Source organism: Papaver somniferum, chromosome 1, assembly GCF_003573695.1.
Source record: "Papaver somniferum cultivar HN1 chromosome 1, ASM357369v1, whole genome shotgun sequence".
Classification (NCBI taxonomy): Eukaryota; Viridiplantae; Streptophyta; class Magnoliopsida; order Ranunculales; family Papaveraceae; genus Papaver; species Papaver somniferum.
The window spans coordinates 166,014,333-166,023,032 of record NC_039358.1 but is presented as its reverse complement, the minus strand read 5'-3'; the positions used below and the strand labels follow the sequence as shown (position 1 = coordinate 166,023,032).

Here is an 8,700-nt window from a genome sequence, read left to right as displayed (position 1 = left end):
TGGATAACAACTATATAACATCCTTTAATAATGTTTCAATGGTTGAAATGAGAGTTTAGAATATATAACCTTGAATGAATATAAACATTGTATGTGAACTCATACTTGTGTAATTCCAAAATCCTTGAACCGGAGTATGCGTACTTTACTGGTTTAGGATGACCGGAGCTAAGTCCGCGTACCTGTACGCGTACTGTCGGAAGTTCACATCCCGTGAATTTATGCTGGAGTTTGTGAACCAAAAACAAGCTCAATCCGGGTACTTAAGTATGCGTGCCCGTATGCGTACTTAAGTGGGTTATTTTTTAAAAACGGTTCATTCGTGAACTAAGACATTTATAAATTAAGGAATGAAATCTTTGCAAACCGTGGATATAATGTTCATGAATCGATTCGAGTGAATCAAAATCCTTTTTGCTTCGATTATGTCTTGTATACCTCTATGAGATCTAAGCAATTGAACAACTCTCTAACTAGTTCTTTTGAGTCATTTGAACTAGTTATGGTGAAGATGAATAAGGTTGATATGAAAGTGCTCATATGGCTAACCATTGGTTAACTATTGTTGAACCAACTAAGCGTACACGTTTAGGTACGGTTACTCAAACCTAAATGAAGTTACATTTCATTTGTGTATAACAAACTAAGTTCGATCTAACGGCTGAAAGATATTAGCTTGAATCTAATCAAGTTTTCATCTAATTCTTTGTTACCAAGGTAACTTAGATTGCAAACCCTGATTTGAAATCTATATAAAGGAGAACTATAGCAACTGGGAAACCTAATCCCCACACCTCCTGTGTGATACTAGTTGTATAAGCTAGAGTCGATTCTCCTTTAACCTTAGGTTTCTCTCGGGACCATGTAGGTTAACGACTTGAGGACTTCATTGGGATTGTGAAGCCAGACCCAACTATTTTCTCTGTAATTGCATGATTTGATCTTGTTGTTTCTATCGTATTTGAGTACAACTGTAAGATTGGCTTGAGATTAATTTCTCCGTTAGGAAAGATAGAAAAGTAGTCACAAACACCTTCGTCTCATCGTTTGTGATTCCACAATATCTTGTTTCGCTAGTCGATTAAGATTATTGTAAGGTGATTGATATTTCTAGGTTGTTCTTCGGGAATATAAGTCCGGTATGTCAATTGGTTCCTGTTCACCTTGATTTATCAAAAAACGGAACAAAACTCGTAGGTATTTCTGTGGGAGACATATTTATCTATTCCTATAGACTTTTCTGTGTGAGACGGATTTGTTTATTAAAGTCTACGACTTTGGGTCGTAGCAACTCTTAGTTGTGGGTGAGATCAACTAAGGGAATCAAGTGCATAGTATCTTGCTGGGATCAGAGACGTAAGGAGCACAACTGTACCTTGGATCAGTGTGAGATTTATTTGGGTTCAACTAAAGTCCAGACCGAAGTTAGTTTGTAGTAGGCTAGTGTCTGTAGCGGCTTAATACAGTGTGTGTTTAATCCGGACTAGGTCCCGAGGTTTTTCTGCATTTGCGGTTTCCTTGTTAACAAAACTTCTGGTGTCTGTGTTATTTGTTTTCCGCATTATATTTTGTTATATAATTGAAACATCACAGGTTGTGCGTTGAATCAATCAATTGGTAAATCCTACCTTTGGTTGTTGATTGTAATTGATTGATCCTTGAACACTGGTCTTTGGTATCGTTCAAGTTATTTCTCTTATATCCAATCAGGCTCACAAATTCCTATTTGTTTGAGTGAGGATTGAATCGAGAAATTGAGATATAACTCCTTGATATACTTTTCGTAAGATTGAATCTGACTGTCTAGTTGATTCTCTTGAAAGTATATTGGAGTTAGTCCATACAGATTGCTAAGCAAAATATTGGGTGAGGTTGTTGTACCCCCGCTTTTTCAATTGGCCTATCAGTACTCTCTTTATAAACAAGCCGAGCTTTGTCTACTTGATTTTCTTCTTCTTCTCTATAAACAACGTTCTTTTCTTCACGAACAGGTGTAATAGAAACATCTTTAACACCCATAGATAACAATAAAACCTCTTGAGTAGAAGAATAAACTTGTTTATCCTGAATTTATTCCTCACGAGTTCTGACATCTCTAACATATGTAGCTGAAACATTTCTAGTACCATTAGAAGACGATGAGTCTTTTGGAGTTGATAACGAAACTTCTTTATCATCATGTGAAATCTTACTGAAAGTTTTGGAAATTTTACGTTTATATTCTCGTTTAGATTCAGCCCTTTCATGTTGAGCGATAGTAAGCAGATAATCTTCAAGCTTCTCCAATCTTTGCTTTTCATCTTCTCTGACACAGTAAAGCCTGTTTAGTTTCCTTTCATCTTCTACGCGAGGATAAACCAAACAACGAAGCTTCATTATTTTCTCGTCATATTTTTGAATACTTGTTGATAATTCTAGTCTAAGCTGCAGAAGAGCTTCCATATTTACTTTTTCCATGATCAAAAACGAGAATAAGAAAACTGGGTTTTTTTTTTGGGTTTTTTTTGTTTTTTTTTTGGTTTAGGGTTTGAGTTGCGGAAGCGAAGGATCTGTTTCTAGATAAGAATCTAAAAACTTTGTATTTGATACCAACTAATGTAGCACATATCAGGATTGATAGAGGTGAAAGCAAACTAGTTGCTGGGATGAGAAGAGAGTTTAAGTTCCGTCAAAAACTTAATAAAATGTGATTCTAGGATCAAGACTTTAGGGTTTGATAATGATAATAATATTCATAATTGATTGATAAAAGATTGTATATCTAAACAAGAAGGCTTAGCCTTTATATAGACTAGCATGACCGATTAAAAAGAAAAGAAAAAGGAATTCTACCTAAACTAGGAAAGTAAAGGACTTGCAAAGAAAGTAAACTAAAACAGACGCTACATATCAACAATCATTGTTGATACGGACGAAGGGATCAACTATAATAGTTGACACAATAAAAATAGGTAAATGTCATGTCCTACATCACTGATATAATGTTCTTCATTGACTAGACCCATAAAGATGATTCTGTTTTTTTGTCTTAGTGGATGGTTTGACATGATTTGGCACAAAAGTCGTGCTTCCCTTCTTACTGTAATACACCACAACAGTAGTAAATGCCTCAGATATAAAAAAACCAACCTCAGGCATCATCATCCAATATCTGTCACTCATTTGAACTCCGCGAATAGGGAAATCTATATTAGTCATCAACTTATTAAAACCTTCAACATCCCATACTATTTATATACTTTCTCTAACTTCTTTAAATTCTTAACCATTTCATCTCGCACATACTTTCAAGGTGCTAGCTCATTCTTCTTATACAACTTCAATTGTTTAACCACGACCCAATAACCACAATGTTCATCTGTTTCGACATCTTCAATATGATTTATGAATGGTTGTATATCTACGGGAAGTTGCTTCACGTACAAATCATTAATCCGATCGGTAGATGCCATTTCGGTTTGTGGTGTTGATGTTTTACAAATCTTTCTTGGCTCCATTTGATTTAAAGCGATTTGGAAATGCTCAAATTCTGATAGGTCCCTTTTATTTGATTTATTCTTCAGCTGCTGCAACTTTGTAGGTCTACCGTGCTGTATTTATGAAATTTTCGGCTCTTTCAGGCAAGTGGTTTTCAGATTCCAAATTACCCTAAGCGCTGACTGCATTACAATTCTTTGAATGTATGTTTCCTTATCCCACGTCTCACATATTTCTTTGATTTCAGGTAGTTTATTAAATTCTTTTGTCGTTTGGCTTCTTATAGGAGGAGTAGTAGACAATTGCATCCAGAACGGATCAATGGAGCTAAGGGGTATAACACCATGAGAATATTTATATTCGTACAACATGTGTGCACAAGGTAGTCCATTGATTGTGTATAAAACACACCCACATATTTTGAGATATGATCCATGCTTGTCGACACGCCGCAACTCTTCACACAAAAGCCGCAATATGTGGTACGTTGTTTAGAAGCAACACCAGCATTGTCTGTTTCATGAAGTCATGCATGGTTCTTGTGGCACTCACTTCAAAATCAGCCTCAATCTCGACAAGGTTGTTTTCATACTTCTGATGTGCACTATGACAACAGGTAACAAACGATCCCTGTGAAGTTCCAAGATATAATTTTAGTGTACCATGAGCACTTTCAACCCTGTTAGTTGCAACATTGTCATAGTGTTTGATCTTGTTGGTCCAAGCACAGACAAATTTTTCCTTAAACTTACTTAGCCAAGTTTTTTTAACATATTGCACGGCATTATTGTATTTCGCAGACCAGGTGGCACAAAATTTCTTATATCGCTCATAGTACTCCTCTTTTGTTGATGACCAAGCAAGGGCTTTTCACTCGTCCATAAATTTATCAAAAACTTCTCTTTTTTTCTCTTCTTCGGTCTTATTTACTTTGCCATTTTTATCCTCATTCTTCTTGTCTTCGATTATACCAGATTCTCTATTCTCTTCAGACTTTTTATCATCACCCATGCTATCATCATCCTTATTATCTTTAACTCTAAAGAATTTTGCACAACGAGAAAATACATTCTTCCCGATATGCCATGTGCAGAGGAGATGAGATGCAACTGGAAATACATACTCGCAAGCATTAATCAAACCACTGTCAGCATCAGTTACAACTACAAATGAAATCTCATTTTCTCTGTATAAACGTTTCACACATTGTAAAGCCCATATGTAGTTCTCTTTTTTTCTCTGCTCATGAATGCAAGCGCGACCGTGAATGTCTTTCCAGTTGAGGTATGAGAAACCACATGAAATAATGGCAAGTTATACCTATTGGTCTTGTATGTGTTATCGAGTAAAATAAATTTATGGAAACACTAAGCTAGCAACACATACTTGGGATGAGCAAAGAATAAATCAGTAACCTCTTTTGTTGTAAGATAAGATTTGTACTCCACCGTGTAATTATGCTCATGGCATAACTTCATAAACTGTTGCATGGCTGATCTCCCTTCGTTCCAGCTAGCTTTTATTAAAGCTCTAGCATTGTAGATAGTTCTCATTGTACAGTGGCTACTAGCGTTAGCTTCTTTTAACTCACGGAGAATCATCCGAGGCCTAATACCGGCTTTTGTCATGGTTTCAACTAGGGCTGCACAACGGGTAGGGTGGGTAGGATATGGCATATACCCGCCACCCTACCCGTTTACTGGCGGTTAAGAAAATCTTTACCCGCCACCCTACCCGTCAAATAATGGATAGGGTAGGATACGGTTAAAAAACTGGCCGATAGGGTAGGGTTGACGGGTAGGAGTAGGGTATGTGCACCCCTAGATAGAGTGGGTAGGATATGGCCTTTACCCGCCACCCTACCCGTTTACTGGCGGTTAAGAAAATCTTTACCCGCCAAATAGTGGATAGGGTAGGATACGGTTAAAAAACTGGCGGGTAGGGTAGGGTAGGGTTGGCGGGTATGGATAGGGTATGTGCACCCCTAGTTTCAACTTTTTTCATTTCTTTTCCCGTTAACCGTGCTACGTATGCATGTCATGTAAGTTTCTCAGAGAGTGAATGATTATGAACACCATATCTGACACGAAGGTGCCTTCCTTACACAAAGCACTTTAACATAAATGGGCATCCCCATTTATTAGAACCACATTGTCTCTTCCTTTTCCTGAGGGTTTTTGGTACATGGTGTTTACCCTTGTGGCTGATGTTAAGACCACTTCTCTCGCACTGCATCTCGAGATATGATCCTTTCCCCTTTCCATTTGCATTTTTAACCCTTGATGACTTGCAAACAACTACACAATTCGTTTCTTTACCTTGTTCCATACACCAATTGCGGTTCGATTCTTTGGAATCAAACACCTACGTGAACCACAAAAAAAGAACTTATAGTTGGTTTATACGCCTACTGACTAGTTCAAAGAAAACAAGGGAAATCAATGCAGTATACCTCTTCGGTTGTGAAGTAATCAGTTAAGTCCAAATCAGAACCATCAACCTATATATAATATCAATTCAACGAAAATCATATATGAAATCGAATTGATTTTAAGTACATATACTGCAATATTTTATGGATGTTGAAAATATAATCCTCAACTCAGATAGGTTAATACCTTTTCATGTATGTGTTCTTCTTCTTCTTCGTCTTGTTCATATTCTTGATCATCTTGTACATTTTTTTTGTTCTTCTTGTTCTAGAGATTGTTCTTGACCGTGAAAAGGTTCAACAACAAAAAAAGTAGTATAGTTTGTGTTTGAAAACAAAAATAGATTTTCTTCTTCTGTAATTGATGTATAATCGCCCCATCGACATCTTCATCATTCATGTTGTTTTTGTGAAAAGATTCAGGACGGAAAAACGATATGATTTAATCACGAAATAATTTAGGATTAATCATGATTTTTCATTAGTCTATATAATATTAGGTTAAGACCGACCAACGAGAAACGGTTAGGTTAATTTGAGGACAGAACGATAAACTCAGCGTTTTGTTAAGGGGAAAGGCGATTTTTTACTCATCCCCTTTAATTTTCCAAAGTCAAACGAAATATACTATAGTCAAATAATTTTAACTTTCACCCTAAACAAATCGGCTTTGCCTATAATAAAAATCTTGAGATGAGCCTCGTCTCGGTGCTCTAATAAGAAAAACGCCTTGTCTCAACAAAAGTGGAGATAGAGATACAGATTTCCCCCGCACCTTAGTATTTTTTTCTGATATGAAACAACTGATTTATATTCATAACTTAAGATTTGTACATAACTTAAGTTGACAGGCTTGTTGATCATCCATGATTGGAGTTTTGAATTTGTCTGGGATGTTACCAAACAAAAGATTATCTGTCAGCCCTACTTGAGTTAGTTATTACATGAGCAGCATTGTTTGCCGACCTTTTAACATGGTTTACTGATATATTACTAGCAAAAAATAACATATGTGTTATTTCATCCACAAGACCTTGATTCATCCACTGGACTGAAGATTTGGCAGATTTGATTGAGTTTATAAGGTTTTGACAGCCACTTTCTAAGATGACATTGTTGAAGCCGCAATTCCTAGCCCAAATGATAGCTTCTTTCATGGCCAGGCATTCAGCTTGCTCTGGATCTATTCCTCCATTGAAGTGTTTGCCTTTGATGCCACTGCAGTGCCATGTTGAGTCACGGATGATCAGACCAATGCCAAAAGAATGAGTATCATTATCAAAAGAAGCATCCATATTAATTTTTAACTAATTAGGTTTAGGCGGAGACCAGACTTCATGAAAATTGTTTTTAGGACATTGGATTAATGAAGTGCATTGCTTAACCATATTGTTAATGTAATGCACTGTATAATGCAAGTTATGAGTTTTGTTTTCGAAAACCTTCAGACATCTGTTCTTCCACAATGACCAAGCAGTGATCATAAGAGTAGGTATCCAGATTTGTCTGTCTTCTTTATTTAAAAATTAAAATTGAGTTTGAGTATGTGTTAAACCAATTAGCAATCCAGTCACCAACTTGTATTTGCTGTCTTTGTAGAGACTCTACATTGACATTCATGGATAACCATACTGATCTAGAATAATCACACTCTATCAGAAGGTGTTGTAAGGTTTCTGTAGTTTGAAAGCATCTAGGACATGTTGTTTCTATTGCTGAGTAATATGATTGTAGTTTCTCTCTTGTGGGAACTATTTTCCCGAGGCACTTCCAGATAGTAATTTAATCTTATGCGGTGCCTTTGATTTCCAGAGTGCTTTCCAGTTTATTTATGCACCTGCTCTATTATGATGCTTGTACTGTGTTAGTGCTTTGTAAGTTGATTTTACTAAAAATTCTCCTGTTCTATTAGGTTCTCATATAAGCTTGTCAATCCCCTGTTCCACCAAACGCATTCGAAGAATTAACTCAACAATCTCATCTGGAAACAACGACCAAATTAGTTGCTCATTCCATCTTCTAGGTTGTTCTAGAATTAAGTCTGACACATACACAATTCTAGCCGGCTCATGAAAAGTATCTCTAGGTGTTGGAGGCCTATCCAAACCTAATATCCACTTATCATACTAAACTAGAACTTGTCTTTCGTCTCTCACTTCCCATCTATGAAACTGTTTGGCATATTGAAGACCAACTTCTGTACCTTTCCAGATCCAAGATGAATTTGTGGGAGATTCCCGAAGATGTAGAAAGCTGCAGTAAGGAGAATACTTTGCTTTCATCATTTTAACCCAATCCTTGTTCCCCTCAGTACATAGCCTCCAAGCAAGTTTAGTAATTAGTGCTATATTAAATTGCTCTAAGTCCCTGAAAGCTAGGCCGCCGACGTCACACATAGAGAATTCCATGCAGTTAAATTAAGACCTTTGTTTGTCTTATGGCCCCACCAGAACTTCCTTTGAGTTGAGTCTAACTTGTTAATCAAGTTTTTTGGAAGTTTAGAATTGCCCATGTAATGAGAAGGGATTGGATTTAGCACTAAGGCCCTATGGGCTAGATTGAACTGCTAGATTGGCCAAAAAGTGTTGCAAATCATGAAAAAAGTGTGGGAAAAAAGTTAACACTAGCAGTTGATAGTTCTCTCTCCTAACAAGTGCTCGCAGTTCAACTATCAGCGAGATTGAAACACTGAATGGTTCAGCGCTCAAAAAGTGTTTTTAACGCTGAACGGTTCAGCGCTGGGAGATAAATTTTATGATCTAACGACTGAGATTTAAAACGCTGAACCAAAC

At 36.7% G+C, this 8,700-nt stretch overlaps 1 long non-coding RNA gene across 1 annotated transcript; it reads left to right on the top strand.

Moving 5' to 3' along the window:
* The first annotated feature begins 3,176 nt into the window (after positions 1-3,176).
* Positions 3,177-4,833, top strand: LOC113333853. The gene is made up of 3 exons (XR_003352400.1): positions 3,177-3,680; positions 3,764-4,093; positions 4,278-4,833. It is a non-coding gene; the product is annotated as an uncharacterized LOC113333853 (long non-coding RNA).
* The last annotated feature ends 3,867 nt before the right edge of the window (positions 4,834-8,700 follow it).